This window comes from Petaurus breviceps, unplaced genomic scaffold (assembly GCF_028583685.1).
Source record: "Petaurus breviceps papuanus isolate PSGF00001 unplaced genomic scaffold, PetGlider_PUasm1.0 178, whole genome shotgun sequence".
Taxonomy (NCBI): domain Eukaryota; kingdom Metazoa; phylum Chordata; class Mammalia; order Diprotodontia; family Petauridae; genus Petaurus; species Petaurus breviceps.
In genome coordinates, this window is record NW_027185777.1 from 19885708 (window position 1) to 19908119 (window position 22412).

At 34.2% G+C, this 22412-nt stretch overlaps 1 protein-coding gene across 3 annotated transcripts in view; it reads right to left on the reverse strand.

The window, feature by feature from the left end:
* MPP7 (MAGUK p55 scaffold protein 7) overlaps nt 1-22412 on the reverse strand; it is a 265591-nt gene that overhangs the window by 33672 nt on the left and 209507 nt on the right. The gene's annotated exons all lie outside the window — the stretch shown is intronic.

Consider the following 22412-nt stretch of genomic DNA (forward strand, 5'->3'; position numbering starts at 1 on the left):
ATATTTGGTAGTAAAACTGAAGAATCTTTTACTGATTGGTATGAATTTAAATTTATCTGAAAGGAAGATATTATGCTTTAATATCAAGCCTAAGTCATTAGCTAGGACTCAAAACAAAGGAAGCATTATGTATATTTTTTAATTACCAATGACTAAAGGCAAAAATCATAGAAATCGAGCAAGGAATCACAATCTAATACATTTAAACAGAATGATTAAAATAAATACAATTTTAAAAGAGATGCCTGATTAATGTAGGCATGACACAATTTTAATTTTGGGCCACAAAGAGTCATTTTTGCTTCCATGGAGATAACCAGGTACTTTAGGGGCAAAGATTTATACATAAAACAATCATGGAGGAACGCTTTTGAAGACAGGGATCTCAGTTTGGTAAGGTGATCAGGAAAACAGCTTTAGCAACACAGACATCTGGGAAGACATCATAAAGCTGGAATGGAAGTGGCATGTTAGAAAGTTTCTCTACAGACTATGCTTACTGGAAGAAATGAAGAGGAGTTTAAAAATTCAGAGAAAATTAATGTGGGATTTGATGGGAAAGATTATACTGGAAAAACTAAGACAAAAATGATGATCAGACAAAGGTATTCTAAATAAAGGGCAGGATGGCAAAAAAAGGAAAATATTAGAAGGCAGTTTCTCATTTTGGAGTCAGTGAAAGTACTTTGGATACAAAGAAATGAGATTCTAGAAATGTAAATGGACATATGAAAAAACAGTGATGATATGGACATAAGACATGAAATCATACAGAGAAAGAAAATAGGAAGAAAAAAGGAAATGAATTCAAACTTCCCTTTAAAATGATCAAAAGATGTACAAATGTACTGTTACTTTTTCTTCTCCCAATATTTTAGCTCCTTGAATGATGCCTATTCTTGTAGACATTCTATTGATCCTCAAATTAATACAGTTCTGACAGTCATGTATCATGGAGCCCCAACAGTTTATCTAGAAGGCATTCTTTATAGAATCAGGGCATTTAAATCTGGAAGGGCCATTATATAGATCCATCTAGTCCTATTCTCTCATTTTAATATGAGTCAGATGTTTTAACTGACAGACAAATAGCAAGGCTTCAGTTGCATAGAAAGGACTGGAATGGTGAGCTCTTGATCCCAGGTCCATTACTCTATTTATATTTCCCTTGTAGCATTTCCCTGGAGGCAGCTACCGTCCTCATCGTATGGTAATTCTGGACAAAAAGAATGGGTACCAAATTGAGGGCTCCCATTGTCCAGCTACCATTATGAATCTGGGGGAAAACTAAGATGAGGGAATGGAATTATAACTACTCTTACCATTAGAGTCTGGTGAAATCATGAACAAAATTATGATAAAATAAGACAGATTTAAAAATTTATTTCCATGGTGAATGATAATAATGCAATTATTTGTAACTTATTTTTTGTTTTTCTAAGAAAAAACAAAAAAATTGGCTGGGAAAAGAGAAACAATTCCATTTAAAAGTGTTTTGGTTTGGTTTTTTTTTTTTAAAGCTCCATTATGTTTTATGTATGGCAGAAGTTTTCTGGAGCTATTTGGCACCTGGCATACTTCAGATATTCAATAAAGGTTATTAATTTATAAAATAAAAATTTGTTTTATACATTGATGCTAGTTTTAAAAAGCACCTTGCAACATTTGATAGGAAATGAAAATTAGTCCTTTTAGTGATTATCCTACATCCTTCTACAGAAGTTAAAACTCCAAAAGATGTGCATGTCATGCCAACACATAGCACTGTGATTCTACTCCCAAGCAGCATAAAGAGTTAAGTATTTCTTGTTAGATTCAGTTGAATTTTGTGATTAAAGAAAACAATTTTTAAAATTGTGTCCATACTCTGAAAATGAGTAGAGTTCTCTGTAGATGACCCTGAATATACAACCCAAGAACCACATAATCCTATTTCATCTCAAGTAAGGAATTCTTAGTGGCATCTGGCTTGAAGAAAAAAGGGAGTTCAGTGTAAGAATGCAGTTTTACATAAAATATATTTTCCTTATATTTCTTTCACATTTTTGTAATTTATAATTGGCTCAATGTTTTTATGGACAGTATTTTTCCATAGTGCTTACCCACAGCTGCTAGAAATTTACCATTTTTTGGAGAAAAAAAGGAATGGCACATTTACTTTATTACAATAGGAGAGTGATATTGCAGCACCACTTCAGCTGTGGATCAGCACCATTAATCCCAAGCAGACACAAGAGACTTCTTTTTCCTAAAATGTTTTTCCATCAAGAATAATTTATAATAAATGCTAATTATTTTCATGGGTTTTGATTTTGTCTTACAATGTTTTTGCTCACTTAAGAATTACTTTAAAAATTCACAGAGAAGGAAGGAAAGAACAAGGTGATCGAATGCTTTAATTGAGTTGAGTTCCTTAATCACAGTAATTAGTAACAGGAATCAGAGCCCATCCTGGAGGCAAAATAAAACAAAGTTATTTAATTTAAGAGGAGAGTATGTCAGACAGATCCTGTGCTATGACCATGGCACTAAAAGAACAAAGTCTAGGAATAATCAAATGTCACACTAGAATATTCATAACAGGAGGAAGAGCTGATGAGGTCCTTAGCTTTTCTATTTTGAACTACTATTGTAACATACCTTTTTTGAGTGGCATTACAACTGTTGAGACTAAAAATCTATAGTTTTATGGTAGGATTTTCATTACTTAAATTATTTACCAATTTGTTCATTCAGTCATGCATGTACAATATTATTCATTCAATACATTTATTGGAAGCTTACTACATTAAAAGACAATGCAAGATACAAAGTCATAAAGAATACTCTCTTGAGCAGCTTAAAATATAAGGAAGAAAAATGTCCACGAAAGTCTATAATACAAGGAACTTATCTACTGAACACGATCACTAGGTATTGAAGAATTTATTAACTACTGTCAAAAGGTACACACAGTTTAATTTGTTTTACTAATTTGTTTCATCAAAAAATAGACATATTTTCAATCTAAAAATCAAATCAATTAGGCACACTTTAAATCTAGGGATTCTCCAAAAATTTTTCTTCTAAATATTAAATTTTATATTTATGTTTGAGTAATTACAAATTCTTTCTACCATAATAAGTTTTAAACCAAGTGTAAATGTACGATAGTGCTGATGTTTATGTAACTTCAAATGTTGGTAATATCTTTACTAAAACCTTACTCCCATGTCTGTTTTTTTTTTTTCCTTTTGGAGGGCAATTGGGGTTAAGTAACTTGGCCAAGGTTACATGGCTAGTTTTTTTGTGTGGGTGTTAAGTGTCTGAGGCCAGAACCGAATTCAGGTCCTCCTGACTCCGGGGCCAGCACTTTATTCACTGTGCCACCTAGCCGCCCTCCTCCCATGTCTTTTCATAGTGTAGAGGTGATAGCAGCCTCCTAAAAGCTGTTCCAGTTGAATACAAACCATGATAGCCCAGGAGATGAGGTGGATAGAGGGCTGGACCTGGAGTCAGTAAGACCTGAATTCAAATATAACTTCAAATACTCTATGTGTGACACTGGGCAAATTACTAAACCTCTGCTTGCCTCAGTTTTTCATCTGTAAAATGGGAATCCTAATGGAGTTGGTGTGAAGTTCAAGTGAGATAAGTGCTGACCACAGTGCCTGGCAATAGCAGGTGATTAGAAAGTGTTTGTGCCCTTGCTCTCTCCCTTCCCTCTCCCTCCACCTCCCCCTCAAAAAGACTTGGAGCATAGCTTCCGCAATGGACTACATGTCTGTTTTCTGAAGTCTCACCTAGTTACATGTGGGTTGACTCATTGCAAGAAAGTTGGCCATGGGGGAAGGATTTTCTTTTTAGTCATAGCAGTTCAAGACTATTAAGGACATGAGGATTTGCTATGAAAGCACTCAGGTTAACAAACACAGAGCTTTTTAAGTACTGAAGGGAGTGATTTAGATTCCTAAGACCAATACAACGGAGCACTAGGAATTTTGAGATCACAGATTCTGCAGGTGTTGTTAACATGTATTATAGAGGCATGGTATAGCGAAAGAAGATGCAGGTCAGGGGTTCAAATTCTACCTCAGGGCATTGGACTAGATGGCTCCTGAGGTCATTCTAGTCCCACCTCTATGCTATTATGGTCGTAAAACATACAGATAAGCATTTTTAACACAACTCAAAAAAAAAACGTGATTTTAGATTTCCATATGTTGAGACCATTATGGTGAAAAACTAGGTTTTGAGAGTCATAGCATTAATTAAACATAAGATCTAAATAACAAAATCATAATAATAGCTAACATTTACATAGGGATCTAACATCTGTGAAATGCTTTACATATATTATTTTCATTTGATCCTCAAAGCAACCCTGCTGAGGCAGATTTTGTAATCATCACTCTTTTAATAGGTGAGGACACTAAGGTTGAAAGACTGCACAGGGTCACACAGCAGGCATCTGAAGCAGCATTTGAATTTAGGCCCTCCTGAGTCTTCCTGGCACTATCTAGTTTGACAACTAAGTTGCTTAAAAATAAATAGTAAAAGAACAATGAACACAATGGAACTGAGCCAAGAATTACAGTACAATAAAGGGGAAAAAAATTTACCAAGTTGATGGCAAAAAATATGTTCCATAAGTTAATAATGGAAATTAAGGTTGGAGTACAATGAATGCAATGTAGAGTAGCTAGGGGATGAATTAGAAAAAGAGGAAAATGGCCAGGATTTTGGAATCTGAGATGGTCTCATTGTTAGAACCTTAGAGATGAAAAATTATATTATTTATTAACACTGTACTCTTCTAATTCCACCTGCTAGTAGCTTAAAGATAATAACTTTTATACACACACACATTTAAAGGGGGCATTTCTTATATATTATTCATAATTTAAACAGGGCTATTTTGTAAAAATAAAATCTAAAATAATTCAAGACCACCCCCCTATCCTACAAAGGCCAAAGGAATCTAAAACTGAGTAGTCTCTAGAAGCACACACTGATATGAACACATACTGTTTGAAGGAGAATCTTCTTTATTTTCTATTCACAAAAAAGAAAATGAAGACATTTTTTAATTATAAGATTTTAAAAATAAGTTACTTCCTAAGTCTGGCTATATTTCCTATAGATATCAAGGAATGCCATTATTAGAATTCTAATGTTTAAATATTACATATATTTAAGCATTATGTAGGATGCATGACCAAAAATAAAAATCAGATCACAGCAACTTGGACAGTAATTCATGTTATAAGTGGATATTTTTAAACATATAAAATAAGACTCCACAGTCTATTCCCTTAGACTGCATGACTCCTGAAGAAATAAAAATCATAAAAATTTTCAAATTCCTCTTCCATTTCCAATATCTTTCCAAGCCAATTTTCTGTTTTATTTTGCAGTGGAAGATCATAACTGTGATCAAAACACAGCTGCCAAAAATGCTGTGTAAAAAAAAATTACTCATCTCTAAAATAATTTGATTCTTTTGGTGAAATAGTAAGCATGCTCTAGTTTTAAACAGCCTAGTGGCTGTCATGAAAACTGGAAAACTCAAAAAGTATTCATGAAAACTCCCATTTAAAAATATTTATACAAATTGATCTGGGCATTAGTAACAAAAATATCCAAACAGCTTTAAGTTATTATGAAATTTTTTCCTCACAGTAAAACATTCAAAGTTTCAATTTAAAAATATTCTTATTCCTTTTCTTATGCTATCATAATAAGAGAGTCCTGAAAGGCACAAAAAGATACTATGCAATTCAAAACAAGTTACAAGGAAGTTTGTGAAACAGATGATAATGCTATTTGAGAAATGTAGCTTCCAGGCTGAAACTACTCCATAGACAGAAGAAATCTGAAGTGAAAAGAGTACTATTAGGAGCAGCAGCAGCAGAGAAGGAGGAATGAAACTTGTGAAGAGAGTTTAAAGCCATAAGGCTGATGGAAGAAGTGTTAGGTGCATGTCTGAAGAACTACACACATCTGAACAGGTTAATTAATTCCTAACTCCCTATATGCTCACTATAAAAATATAAAAATGCATAGAACACCAAAATAATAGAATATTATGATGTAAATGGAATAACTTCTCACTCACTTATTGATTTCATAAACCCAAAGAAAAATTTCTGAACATGTGAAACAAAGAACATCCTTGGTATCAGCTGGTTCAAAAGGGATAGTATAGAAATCTAAAGAGCAAGTGTCCGTATACTACAAATACCTTAAAATCATATTAATTTTGCTCTCAAACTAGCAACAAAAGCAGAAAGTCAAAGGACCGAACGAAATTTTGGAAGCTACTACATAAACTGATCATTTCAGGAAAAAAGAGAAACAGATTGAAAACATACATGCACGCACACGTACATACATACACACTCTCTGAAAAGTTCTTCCGATTATGATGGAAAAACTGTCTTCACTGGATAGCATCATATATCCATGACAAACCTTAGGAAAAGTCCATCAGCTGAAAAAGTCAAAGAAGCAATGGCTTCTCCTACTTAAAACTTTGAAATAATGAAAAAAAAATCATAGTTGTTCACACAAAATTAAAAAGGTTTTGTAAATTAGTTTAAAAGTACACAGGCTCTTAAATATACATTTTCTTCAACTGAATATCTGCTAGACAAATGCTGTGCCTTACTGTCAGCAGGAAAACATTCCACACAGTGTGCCAGACTTGTTGGAATTATCCAGAGGAGCCTTGCTAACTCAAGAGAGCCAATATGTTGGTGAGAGAATTCCTCCACATTTTCTGAATAAATTCTCTTTTTAAAAGTAACATAATATCTACTCAAAGGTAAACAAAAAATGCATTAAGGAAAAGATTAAATGTTGTGGCAAAATGAGATAATCATTTATTTTAGTTCTTCAATGATTATAAGCTAAACAATTTGACTTCTGACTCTGAATATACTAAAGGACAAAATTATACCTATCAAAGCAGTCTTAAATTCTGGAAAACAGTAAATAAAAATATTTTAGAAGAAATAATAAAAGAAAAATTTTCTTATCTGTACACATAATATTGTAAAAATAAAGCAGTAAAACAAAACAAAGATATAGACTTAAGTTAAAGTTTTTAAAACTGAACTTGTATTAAAAAATACAAAAGCACTTCCAATGGGGATGGAGATGGGGAAAAGTTTATGAGAGTGAATTTCAGGACATGGTTTCCAAGGTGGTTTTTACCTATTAGGTTAAAGTTAGCCTGGGGGCAGCTAGGTGGCGCAGTGAGTAAATCGCCAGCCCCCGGAGTCAGGAGGATCAGAGTTCAATTCCAGCCTTAGACACATAACACCCACCCACACACACACACACAAAAATAGCCGTGTAACCTCCGGCAAGTTACTTAACCCCCACTGCCCTCCAAAAAAAAAAATATTAAAGTTAGTCTAAGTACATGTAAGAGAAAATATCATTAGATAAAATGCTACATAAACACAGTAAAAATGGCTCCAGGACAATCCCGGATTCAAAGAACATATGGTTAACAAAGTTTTTACAAAAATAATATCACTGAATAACATATTTTCTTTTCAGTGTAACAAATCCCCTTAAAAGGATTTGTTCTGTAGAAGTTGAAATCATTCAAAAGGCTGTACCCAAGGGCCTACAAGGCCACAGGTATCCCACCCCTGTAACCCATTCCTGGAAAAAAAAAAAAAAACTTTCTTTAGTACTGGACAAGTGGCCATCTGGTCTTTGCTTGGAGAATTAAATAGCCATTATTTCCCTAAACAGCCCCTTCCATTTTAGGATCAATCTAATTGCTAGGAAGTTTTTCCTTAAATTAAATTAAGTCTGCCTTTTAAACAATATTGATCTGATGCTCCTAGTTATACCCTATAGTCTCAAACAAGCCTAATCCCTCTCCCGCAAGAGATTCTCTCATACACTTGAGGTCACTTTTCATATCTCCTCTTAGTTTTCTCTAAGCTAAAGAACCATAGTCCCCTCAACTGACAGGGCATGAACTTGAGGCCTTTCCCCATTGATTCTAATAAAATTACAAGTGAACTTTAGGAACACACATTTCATATTGAAGCTTGCCTGTAGTTTTTAAAATTTTTATTGCATTAAACTATTGATTTGGTTCAAGAACTGTCTACTGACTATTGTCATTTCCTATGAGACAGGACTGCTCATTGGTTGAATTAGAACAAATTTTCTGCAATGAACAATCCTGAAGGGTAAATTCTTTCTGTAAATGTTGGCCATTTAAAAATCACTCTAACTTTAAATGATCCTGATAGTGGGAGAGAAGAGACCTTGACAGTTCTACTGTTCTGATATCACAAAGTAATTACTTTCTAATTCTTCATCAATTATATTAGAGAAAAAAATAAAACAATTTTACAACTACTCATGGCTGATAAACACAAGACAACAAAACAAAAATAAAGTATAGGTCAAGAAATTAAAGTGTAGGGGAAAGGGTCTAAACATAATTCCTCTCTACAACATCCCTAATAAATGTTTATCCAGCCTCCTTTTACCAATTAATCTAGTATAATTAAAGAAACACTTCCAAGGAAGGGGAGACCACTACTTCTCTAGATAGGAAATTCCACATTTGGTGAGCTATGATACTTATAAAGAGGCAGCTGTGCTTAGGAAATTAAGTAGTAGGATCGGGGTCAGGTAGACCTGGGTTAAAATCTGGCTTCTGACACTTGTTAGTTTTATGGGTTAACTTCTATGTTCCCAATGCAACTTTTTAGACATTCATTGAGTCACAGACTTATTTATTAAGTGCCTACTATTTGCTATGAAGACACTAGGGTTAAGTGACATCAGCAAAGGTAAGATTTAGCTGAGACTTGAAGACTTCATGTCAGGGAAATGGTAATGAAATGGAGATGAAGAGGGAGAGTTCCAACCATGGAGGAACAGACTCTGCTAGCACTACTTTCAGGTGCCAGACAAAGCAAACCTATTATCTCCTGTCCACGACAGAACTTCAAGGACATGAAGAAGGCTATTACACATCTCTGAAGTTTTCTTTTCCTCAAGAGAAACATCCCCATTTCCTTCAAACGAACTTGTCTGGTATGGTTTCTGGTCCTCTCACAATTCTACTTGACTTCTTCTGCAACCTATACAATAGGACACCTAGGAGTGAAGACAACAGTCCTAAGGGAATCTGATCAGGGAAAACAAGTGGGTCAGTCACCTTCCTTCTTTCTGGACACTGCCTCTAGTAAGGCAGCCTGAAAGACTATTAGTTTTCTTTTATTGATGCCAAATGGCACTGTTAATTCATTCTGCACTTGCAATCAAGAGAAACTTTCAGACTGTGTTGACATTAACAACACCTCCTTTGTCCTATACTTGTGCTACTGATTTTTTTCTTGACATATTCAACTTCAAACAAAGCTAATGTAATTAGGAAAATAAGGGAAGCAGTTAACTGGAAAAAATGTTATATTAAATATCTCAGATCATCAAGTACCTCTAATAGTCAAGATATATAGTAAACTTATAGATACACATATACAAATACACACACACACAGACACACACACAACCAAAAACCACTTCCCAATGTATAAGTGATCAAAGGATTATGAACAAATACTTCTCGAGAACTTCAAATGAATAACACCAATGTGAAAGAATGTTCCAAAACAATAACATTAACAGAAATGCAAATCAAAACAACTCTGAAGTTTACCCTTACTCCCAATAAATTGGCAAAGAAGACAAAAGATAAGAGCATACAATGTTAGAGGTGTTGTGGACATATGGTAACATTTATGCACTTTTGGTGGAACTCTGAATTGTTCCAACCATTCCGGAAAATATTTGGAAATTATGCAAAAGTAACTAAAATAACCATACCTTTTGACAAAGAGATCCCATTTCTAGACCCCCAAGAGGTCAATGATAAAAAGATAGCCTCCTCCACCCCTGCACAAAACCAAAATATTTATAGCAGCAAAGATCTGTAAGCAAAATAAATACACAATGAAGAAAGACAAGTTGGGTATATGAATGAATGGACTATAACTGTGCTATTAAAAAGAAAAATAACATCTCCCTCTGTCCTTTGCAGAGATGGGTGACTTTGGGTATGGAACCTTACATATAATGTCAGACTTTCTGGATATGATGATTAGTTTCACTGAACTGTTTTTTTCCCACTTTTTATTTTCTATATAAGGGAGGGCTTTCTAGGTAGAGAGGGGAAAATAGACACTGGAGAATATAGGCAACTGGTGGAACAGTGGATACAGTGCTGGGTCCGGAGGCAGGGAGATTTCAGTTCAAATCTGGCCTCAGACACTTACTAGCTTTGTGACCCTGGGCAAGTCACTTAACCTTTTCTGACTCAATTAACAGTAAAATGTAAATAGTAAACAGCACTTACTACACAGGGCAGTTGTGAGGATCAAATGAAATAATATTTGTATAAAGTGTTTAGTACAATGCTAAGCACATGGTAGATACCATATAAATGGCTTATTCCCTTCCCTATGGGTAATATAAAAATGTCATTTATTTCTTAAAGGAAAGGTTAGCCATCAAGCTATTTTTGAAGTCCTTTTCCCTCAGCACCTTCACCCCCATGGCCTTAACTACTCATGTCCTCTATGCAGATGTCTCTATGTCCAACTCCTTTTTTCTCTCTCATTACCCTGAATATCTTACCAGAACATTAGATTATGCCAAAAAACCCGGATTATTATCTTACCCCTTTCCCCCTAAATCTCCACTTTTGGAGAAAGTCAGGAGGTAGAGTTAAGGAGAAAGAGAATTCCAAGCACATGGGGCCGTCAGTGAAAATGCCCAGAGGAAGGGAGTGTCTTGTGCAAGGAACAACAAGGAAGCTAGTGTCATTGGGTCACAGAGTCATGTAGGCAAGTAAGGTGCAGGAAGGCTGGAAGCGTTGGAGGGGGCCAAGTTATAAAGGGCTCTTAATGATAACAAGAGGATTTTATGTTCAGAAATGATAGGTAGCCACTGAAGTTTACTGAACAGAGGAATGACATAGTCAGATCTGAGCTAATTTGGAAAGATCCATTTGACAGCTGAGCAGAGGATGGACTGGAGGGGGGAGAGACAGGAGACCCACCAGCAGACTACAGCAACAATTCCGATGTAAGGTATCATCACCAGGGTGAGGGCAGTATCAGAGGAGAGGAGCAGGTATGTGACAAGTATTGTGAAGGTAAAAATGAAAAGACTTGACAAGCATATGGATATGAAGGGTAAGCGTGAGTGAGGAGCTGTTAATGACATCAAGATTGCAAACCTGGGTGACTGGGAACATTGTGTGTACTTGATACTAAGAGGAAAGTGGTAGAAAGGAGGCTTCAGCAGGGAGGGTAGAGACTTGGAGGTGGGGGAGGAGGTGAGAAGATGAGTTCAGTTTCAGACATACTGAGTCTGAAATGCCTACAGAAAATCCAGTTTGGGATGACTAATAGGTTTCACAAATCCTAAAGTGCTATATAAACAACAGGTATTACTATTATTATATTAGGGAGGCAGCAAGACGGAACAGAAACAGTTAGAATCCATCCCTATCACTTCTTAGAACCTTTTTGACGTCAGTCATGTACCTTTCTGGGACTCCATTTCCTCATGTGTAAAATAAAGGGGACTGGACTTGACTTCTAACATCCCTTGAAGGTCTAAGTCAAATAACCTGTGATCTCATCCTCTGTCAGTTTCTGAGAATTACCTCCTAGATTAGTTCATAGGCTTCTAAAAATTAATGTTTGGAGGAAGAATTGATGAGAATGAGTAAATGAACGGAAAAGCAGTTGTTAAGCCATGTGGCAAACATTGTGCTAAACTCTGGAGAGAAGAGAGTGGAGAGAGAGGAGAGGGAGAGGGAGAAGGAGAAGGAGAGGGGGAGGGAGAGGGGGAAGGAGGAGAGGGAGAGAGAGGAGGAGAGAGAGGGAGAAAGGAAGAGAGGGAGAGAGGGAGAGAGAGAGAGAGGGAGAGAGAGAGGGAGAGAGAGAGAGAGAGAGGGAGAGAGAGAGAGAGAGAGAGAGAAAGAGAGAGAGAGAGAGAGAGAGAGAGAGAGAGAGAGAGAGAGAGAGCGCCCTTGGGAAGCTTACATCCCAATGGAGAAATAACATCTATAGTAGAATGGTGGTCAGGAAGGGGCCCTTTGGTCCTGAAACTCACTGAAATTATGAGTGAGGACACAAGGGAGTATACTGACACATCCCTTCCAGGAAAAATGGCAGAACTGTTTGGCAGGAGAGGTGAGTAGAAGTCAAGATAACATAGTCTGGAAGATGAAGGACTGTCTGGCTGGTGATACCACTTGATAGAAATCTGGCTTATTGCAATAGCCCTCTCCTGGGGAGGCTAGGTGGCACAGTAAATAGAGCACCAGCCCTGAAGTCAGGAAGACCTGAGTACAAATCCAGCCTCAGACACTTGACACTTGCTAGCCATGTGACTTTGGGCAAGTCACTTAAGCCCAATTGCCCTCCAAAAAGCAAAAACAAAAAAAGCAATAGCCCTCCCCTCCCTGACTTTTTATTAATTTTTCCCCCATGTGTGGAATGCTCTTTATTTTCTTCTGCCACTTGACTTCCTAGTCGAGGGGTGGGGAACCTGAGGGTTCAAGGCCACATGCAGTCCTGCAGATCCTCAAGTGCAGTCATTTGAGGCCCAATTTCCTCTGAGATTACCAGTCACTTCCCATACTGTTTAACAGTCACAGAATGAGTATTTGAGGCTAGATTTGAACTCAGGTCTTCTTGACTCCAGGTCCAGTACCCTAACCACTACACCACCGAGCTGCCTCAAAACATGCTCGAACTCCTTCAGTGTTTCCTTATCACCTCTACTATAAAATACATAATCCTCAAACTGGCATTTAAGCCTCTCCCTGAGGCCCTACAATATGGTTCCTGCCCACTTGAACAGTCTTATTCCACTTTTCTCCTTTTCAGATATCCTATAATCTAGCCTAGCAGCGTCAAACTCAAATAGAAATAAGTGCCACTAATCCATATAAAAGGAACTGTCTGGGCCATATATTGACTTAGTTTCAAAATGTATTATTATCTATGTTTTACTGTATTTTACTTATTTTGTTGAATATTTCCAAATTATATTTTGATCTGGTTTGGTCCACAGCTGAGCATGTTGGGAGGCCACCTTTGCTCCAGCCAAACAAGGTTTTAACCCAACATTTCATCTCACACCTCTGTGCACTTACCCAAGCCCTTGGCCCATGCCTGAGAACCACTCCTCACTTACCTCTGCATTTCAGAATCTTAATCTTGCTCTGTGACTGTGTTTAGGTACTAAGCTTGTTCTGAAGCTATTACTGATGCCCAGGTTAATGATGTCTCTCTCCCTCCTCAAATGCCCTTACATTTGTCTGAGTATGTGTTACAAATCTCCCTTCCCCAGGTGAATGCAAGTTCTGTGAAGGCAGAAATTGTTTTATTTGAGATTTTGCATCCTCAGCACCTAGGATAAATCTTTGTACATATTAATCAACTTGTAGATGTTTACTGAATTGAAACTATTTTTGCTGTCCTCACTGCTTTTAATCTATCCACATTTAGCTAGGCCTAAGAAAACCTGAATCCTGCAAGATAAACTAAGATAAAAATAACCAAATTTGTTAAATCAACAACAAATTTAGGGCCAATACTAAGTCAAAAGAAAGTTAATTTATCTTCTATCAAGTTAAAGCACAAAGGATTTATGATGCTTATTTTTCTTGCTGATTATAACTTTCTATTTTCTTACTTCTAGGCAACTAGATTGTTAGTTACCAGATGTCTATGTCCTAAATGCAGTGTTACACAGATGTTGCTCCATCAGTTTTTACCCCTCTCTCATATCTTCAACATCCTTTTGTATGAGTTTCCTCCCCTTATTTTATAAGCATGCTCAATTTTCACTTAAACAAACAAAAAATTTTTACTGGGCCCAACTCTCTCAGCCAAATTATTATTCCCTTGCTTTCTACTTCCTTTAAACATTGACTATCTTTAAAGTATCCCCTTTACAAAAAGTAGAATTAAGGGACTGCTATGGACCTCAAAGACCATCTAATCCAGTCAATCCCTGAACATCAATCCCCTCCTCCAAACTACTGAACCATTCATCTTGCTGGAGCTTGCATCCTCCAGTTAAGGGGAAATTCACTAATTAAGAAAACCCATTTTACTCTTGAACAAGTCTAATTATTATGAAATTCCTCCTTATGTCCAGAGTAAAATTTTCTGCAACTTCCACTAGACACTCAGAACTTAGCTGTTCAGTGTCAAACGCTTTTTAAATGTAACTCTTGAAATGACTGAAGATAGCTAACACATTCCTGTAAATCTTTTCTTTTCTAGGCTAACCATCTCTAGCTCTTTCACTGGCTCCTCATATGGCATTGTCTTTCGTTCTTTCACGACCTTAGGTTCTTGCTTCTAAATATTTTCTACTTTGTCTTTATCCCTTCTAAAATGTGACACTCAGAATTTAATGCTGGTTATTTATATTTACTTGCATAAAACATCTGATGGCAAAGCTGGAGTGTTTTCTCATTTTTATACTTTGTTCTTATAGGACCTATGGTGAGTTTCTATCATTCTTTAAAATTAAGAGCAAAGAAGTCACTGATTATCTGAAGAGAAAAAAAATGACAAATTATTGGAGGCCTTAAAAATCTCAGTACTTCAATGTTAACCTTGTAAATTTTTTAAAAAATTTATCTGAACTCAAGATACTATAGATACAGCAAAACTTCCTGACACAAATATATTATTTCTTCAATCTACCTTTTACTGTTATTTAGTTCTTTTGTACTCTAAGAATCATACGTATGAATGAAAATATAGTGAATGAACAGCTTCTAGAATAATTCAATTGTAACTGTTAAAATCCTTTATGTCCAATCCACTGAGCCTGCTTGTATATAAAGTTTCATGCTCTTTCATTCAATATCAGGCATGCTGATGTGTTTCTTAGCCACACCCCATCCAAAAAACAAAAACAAATATACTAGTAGTTCCAGAAAAAAGCAGCTGAAAGAAAATAAACTGTCTTTCATATCCATTTGCTCACCTATATAGGTTCCACTGTTGTTACCAGCACATTCTGCATCTTCTGGAGTGTAAAAGCACACAGAACAAAAGCCAAGAAATAAAGCAGAACAGTTAGATGCCCAGCCACAGATGCAAAGAAAAAAATTTCAAAATAAAATAAGTTTCTTAAAATAATCATGTAAAGCACAGCACAGAAAAACCCTTACCGCAGCACTGTTTAAGCATAAAAGATGTTGTATGATCTCAACTGGAGAAACTTTAAAATTTATCATGCAAACTGATGTTATCCAATTTCCCATAGTGTTCCTCTGAGAGCATTAGTATTGATTTTTTTTTTCACATTTAAGAAAATTTTGGCACTTAAAAAAAATCGCATTCTTAAATAAGGTTTGGTTTTTAAAATGAGACAGCAATTATATATTGGCTCACTGGATTAGACAGAAAGGTTATGATTATAAATACATCCTTTCAGTTAATATAACATGTTGTCAATAAAAAAACATAAAGATATACCATATTAAAAGGGGACAATTTTACTGTATTTATAGGAAAGGATGAAATAACCTGAAAAAAAACCCTGCACTAATATTCTAGTGAATAATAAGGACAGAAAAAATAAAACTGCTTAGCACATTAAGATTATTTTAGCTTTAAAAAAATGTTGCTGATGGTGACATCAGTACAAAGAAATCAAATATTTCTACTGCACTAACATTTATTTGTGAATACCAAATAAAAATACCCAGCAGTATTTCATATTGCTTTCCCTCATACGTAGGACAGAAGATTAGACAGAAAATTTTTTCCTACTTCTTTTAAAAAACATAAGGCTCTACCTCAACATGCTTGGTGTTATAAAGTCAATATAAAAGTTTTGTATGTATAAAACATAATAATCTCCTATAAACTTTGAACCATATTCAGTTTAATCCCAAACACATGTTCACCAAATAAAATTACTGAGCTATGCAGGGAAACTTTTATACATGTACCTTCAATTTCCTCTGAGAAGCACAAAAAGAAAGGGGAAGGAAATGATTAAATGTGCTGAAATACAATTAAAAAATGAAGACGTTATATCTAGCAAGGAAAAAAAAATGCACCTACCACACTCAACTGTTTCCTCATCTTAGAAGAGCCAAAAAGGAAAACAAATGTTTAAAATTTTTAAATCATCCAACAAATAGGTTGAATTTATATAAAAAGTAGCAAAAAGAAAAATTTTAAAACAATCTAAAAAGACTGTACAGCTTAATAATAATTACACAATAAGCCTAATAGAATCAGCCAGAGTGAAATGCAATGAAATTAAATTAGTAACAAGGTGCACTCACAAGGCTTCTTCAGATTATTTGTGAATGAAAGAGAATATAGGATTCCATTCATTGCTATATGGCAACTTTGGATACAAGGAATTTCAGGTAGGAAAATTATGAGCTATTCATAGACAAAAATAGTGAGAAGCATTAAAGGAATAGAGTCTAAACACCTCATTATACAGATGAGAGAAATGAGACCCATAGCGGTGAGTGGTGAAGGGACTTGGCTAAGGTCATAAAGATATTAAGCAACAAAACCAGTGTTCTTTCTACTATTCCGTCTCACAGAAACACACACACACACACACACACACACACACACACACACACACTGAACTTGAAATCCTTGGTGTTTTTGAGTATCTCAACATTTAACAAAACATTAAAAAAAAATTCCACAGGTCAAAAAACAAATAAATATTTTTACTCTTATAGTCTGATTTTGCATACCGGTAACTATAAGATGAATATTAGCCTAAACTATGATAAATTATTATTTTAGGTTTAAAAAAACAACATTCGTGATGATGACAAACTACTAATAGTACAACTAAATAAGTAATACAATTAAGTCATCGAATTTGATTTCTGACTTGCCTAGCATAGTTGCAGCATCTAATAAATAGGAGGTTACATATGAGTTGAACAGGAGTCAAATTTGGACATTAGAGACAATAGCACATTGTAGGGCATGTGGGGACATAAGAGGTCAGATCAGCAGTTCTCTCTTCTTTTGTATGACAATTACTCTGTTGTGTGCTGGACAGAAGAAAAATGAACTATTTGAGAAAATGAAATAAATGACAATTTTTAGGGAGTATGCTCTTTTGGTAGTATGTGCCTCATTAGTCAAAGATTCAAGATCACCAAACTCCCATAAATGAGTTACCAATTATGACTTCATATTACACAATGGGGTACCTAAAACCAAGGGATTATTTCTTTACCTTTTAGATAGCACTAAGATAACACTGGCATAAAAATTAGCAACTGGGACAAAATGGAATTGGCTTTTGAAGGTTAGGAACTCCAGATACAAAGGGAAGAAACAGATAAGCATGTTCAATAAAATAAGTTAGGCATTCCTGGAAATTGTGCCAAAATGAAGATCATGATAAAGTGTATCTCATTTTCTCTTAGCAGCAGCGTTATATTCAAAAGATATATTTTGTATCAAAGACTTAGCATCAAATAAATTATGGACATCCTCAACTATTTTATGAGAAAAAAAGATGTAGCAACTAGAAAACTCTTTTTTAACAGTATGTTTCAACAGACACAAATACATCCCATGCATAGAATACATCCCAACGTACTACAAAACATGCTATGCCACACAAAACAAGAAACTACTGTATCACAAGTTTGATAATTAAATTAATGCTCTACCTAATATACAAGAATTTTGCTTTTTCTTAGGATTTTTTCTCTTTTAAACCTTAGAATTTGAAAACTGCCTATGGGGAATAATATGAATGGCCTAGATCAGTTAAAGAAGTTGCCCATGGATCTCAAATGTTTCTAAATGCATAAATGGCCAAGGATATAAACAATCAGTTCTCAAAATAAAACACAAATGTCTAATAATGGAAAATTTGGAGGTCTCACATTAACCTCGTGAAAACAACAATCCAAAATCAAAATATAAAGAAAACCCCAAATGGATTTACAAAGTCAGTCTTAATTGCCCTTGAACCCAATGTTCATTGTGCACCTGGACCTTTCCTGCTTAACAAGCCTGTGAAGCTTTTGTCTAATGTTTTTAATATAATCCTTTTATTTCTCCTCACTAATTTTATAAATTCCTATGATGATACATTTTATGTCCTCAAGTAAACACCTCACTATTTTAAATTATTCAGGCTACTGATCCATTATTATATCGGAAAATTTATATTACTGATGTAATATAATAAGCATATAACACTTATATTATTATAATTTATATTACTACTGTGTTGACAATTAACACAAAGAAAGTGACAGCACCATTTCATTTTGCGGACACTATCAGAGCCTTGCTAGTCAATCAATGTCCATGACAGTAAAGATGGAAAAAGTCATTTATCCATGGAATTTACTGAAATGGTTATAGTGTTTACATTCCATGTTGAAAGATACATCTGGTGTTATTGGCCACTGAAGTGATTATTTCCTCTAAAGTGTCCATCATCTGTCTGTGCATATAATATTACTCATTTCAACATAGACCACACTAGTTAGAGTGTTCTGCTAAACAGGTCAAGGTTAAAGTTTCAATTTCCATATGGGTCAATTAGTTTTTCAGAGTGCAAAACAAATTAAAATAATCAAAAATTAAATTAAATTAAAAATCAAAAGCATTCCATGGCCACAGAAAATAGTTGTAAATTATTTCATATGTATATGGTATATTGATCACAAATAGGACTTCGCCAGAGAGTGTATGGTTCAAATTAAACTACTGAAACTGGGGAAAATCACAGTGATAGTGACTCAGAAGCAGCATATTCAACTGTTAAGGACAACAATGAGATTTAACATGTAATAAGGGAAATCTTTCCTTTTGCACTCAACTAGTAGAAACTGTGAACTTAACTACTCTACTGCCTATCTCCACCCATCCCCAACTGTTTTCTCAGAATGCATTTCAGTTGGTTTGACAAAGGAAAAAAAAAACAACTTAATTGAGGTTATTTCTTTTCAAAGAAAAATACATATACAGACACACAGACATAAAAACATTGCAATACAAGAACAAAATACTGAGTAGACAAACTTGACACTATATTCTAAATGGTCTAATTTATTTGTGAATTAATGATATGCGTGAGGGTACAAACGAATGTAAGCCAACATGCTGGCAGCAGGGAGCTGACTAAACTTGAAAAACCTTATTGCAACAAGCTGTAAAGTCCTGCTTTATATTATTCTTAAATGCTTGGCCTTCCAAAAAATTGGTAACATGCACAATACATTCATTCTTTGACTAAATGTTTAAATTCTTTTGTTGGCAGAATGTGGTCTTCAATCCACAAAATGCTTGTCTTTGGATAAACTGGGTTACATCTTGTTTGAATGAACACCATTTGGCTGCAGTTAAATATTTCCTCTTACCCATGTGGTGCCGATCACATATGGTTAAATCAAAACTAGAATAAGATATATTTTATGTTTTTGCTTTTGAATACTCACTTATAAAGTGATGCTTTTGTTACGATAATTCCATAAGAACTACATTTAGCAACAGCAACTCACAATTAATGTTTTTCAAGGGGTCATGTTTATAAATTTCTTTCTAATTATTTATATTTTGATAGGTTCCTTTAGCTAAAGCAAGTTAAGAGCTGTAAATAAATCCATAGTAGAATATTCTGCTGTAAAATACACCATATGAAAATGGCATATATTTTTTTCTTCTTGAAGACCACACATATTGGAGTTTAAATACAAAGTACATACTATTAAAGTAAAAGAAAAATTAATATTTATGACATAAGGAGGCTAAATCTCATCTGATATACTTACAATTCAACATGGAGAAAAAAATATTTTGGGAATTTTCTAAATAATCAAAGAAATTAATGCTTCTTTTTAAAAAAAAAGATAGATGATCTGTTGCTTTATATACATAAGTGAACTGTAAAAACATATAAGCTTTAAAAGGCAATAATACATGATGTATTTGAAGGATTCCTACATGCTATCTGAGACATAGAATATGATTTTATTTATTTGCTGAGTATGTTATATCTCTTATGTAATAAACCAAAAGCTGGTCCTATCAAAGAATATTATTACATTGGTGTCTTCAAGCCCAGATACTCTTTAGTGAATTTATCATTAAATTGCTAAAAATAAAATCTGAGCAGAAATGTGTCTGAAAATACTTTTCTTTCTGATCAGGCAATTCTTAAACTTTCTGCAAAAATCTGATTGTTCTAGAATACCAAAGAACAAGTTTCTAAGATTTAGATTTATTTTAACTGTTAATGATAAATTTATTCCAAGTGAGATTTTTCTGGGTAAACAACTTTCTAGGTACTAATTAGTAATTCCATAATTGTACTCATTCTCTTTGCACAAAGGCAAAAAGGAGCAATAGTAATTTATTTTATACTTCACTGACTTCATATTTTTATCCAGCTCCAGCTCTAATTAGACCACAGAGTTCCTAACGGTATCCTTGCATTTAAACATTTGGAAGGTAAGCCTTCCAAATTAATCATAGCAGAGATGATAATACCTGTACAACACTGTAACAAGCTGATTAGTCATTCCTTATTCTTTACTTAGATGTTGATATTAATTAGACTAAGTCACATTTAATTAGCAAGTTTATATAGCTAAACTTTAGCGAAAACATACATTTAAAACAATGTATTTTACAATATTACTCATAAACGCATTTTAAATTTAATGGTATTGGCTAATTTGAACATACCCACACATTTATATTAACATACATAAATGTATACGTACACACAGGTAAAGCCAGGCCTCAATTTCCACATGTAAAATATATAAAGATGTAAGTATAGTTATCATCACAAATTCACTTTTCAAAAACTTCTAGACATAAGCATTCTAGAATTATATACCTGCAAAACAACTGTACAAAACAGACCTTGGAGGATGCCTTAAATTCTATTCTAACAAATAAATTTTCAAAAATAATAAAAATATTCCATGAACAATGGGGACATTTTCATAACAATAACACTAATTAGGAAGTAGTAATAAAAGATGGTACAGTATTCTGTGAAATAAGGGCAATGATAATATTAACCACTGCTAAAAACCAATACTTCAAAAAATTCATGGTCAAGGACATGAGAACATTCAGTAAGAGAGTATCTATCTAAAGGAAGGGTCACTAGTTGCATGAAGGTACAATACTAATTGCAAAAGTTTCAAAATAAAGTGCTTTCAAATACAACTATCAATCATGTGGACCAGTGCAGAGATTTTAGCAGCAGTTATATTGTTACTTTGTTTTTAATTTCAAGGAAGTTTGGTATATAACAAATACCTCACTGTATTCTATTCTATATCCTGTTGACTTTCATAGAAAATCACTAAGATTGTCAGCTCTTTAAGGATAAAGATAATTTTTGTTACATGTTCATTATTTTTAATTAGATACATTTTCTGCACTCTGCATAAAGTGAAAAATCAACAAATGCTGACAGACTTGCTTTTGTTTATCTTGACTGCAAATGAGTAAACAGAAATAAGATCTATACTTGATAACAAATGAGTCTTCCAGGGGACACTCATTAGGAAAAATATAAATGGTATTCAAGAAGGAAATACAGGAACATTAGAGGCAGCAGGGCAGCAAGAATGAGGCAGAGTAGTAATACTTGATCTTTATTTATTGTAGCAGAACAACAAAGTAGTAAATAAGATGAAACCGAATAAAATCATGTGTCAAATGCCTTCATTATTGACTTTCCCAAACAGACTTCTGGCTACATTTATAAGTGAAGATAAAAATCTATACTTTCTTTATAATGATTTGAACAAATTAATACATTATCAAAAGCTACATATAAAGTTAGGGAAAATCATCAAATCTGTCTCTGTTAATTTTTAGATTTCATGCTATTTTAGTTCTAGATATGAATGGGTATTTAAAAAAGCTCATTTGTCTCATCAAAATATATATCATTAACTCAGATATAAAAAACAATTCACCATTTGGCATCCCTACCCCCATAAAAATTTCTTGAGGATAAAATCTTAAGAAACTTTCTGGTCATTTAATTAATACTGGTGCCAAGTACACCAAAATAGCTTTTCAATGTGACTCAAAAGGTAAACAAAATTGGGGCTGTGAAAGGAAAAGAATTCCAGACATGATAATTATGTTAAAAACTATCTCCTATTTTGTTAGGAAATGCTTGATGACCAAATTCGTGGAATATGACTTAAGAAGTTATATCTAAATTTTAAGTTTTTTTTAGTTAGATAAGCAGATTTGAATCAAAAGTAGTAGTAAATTTTTTTCAATTAAATTTTAAATATTTCTGATGTTAAAATGTGGCAGTAGATAACGGGTGTTTTTCTGTTTGGATTTAGA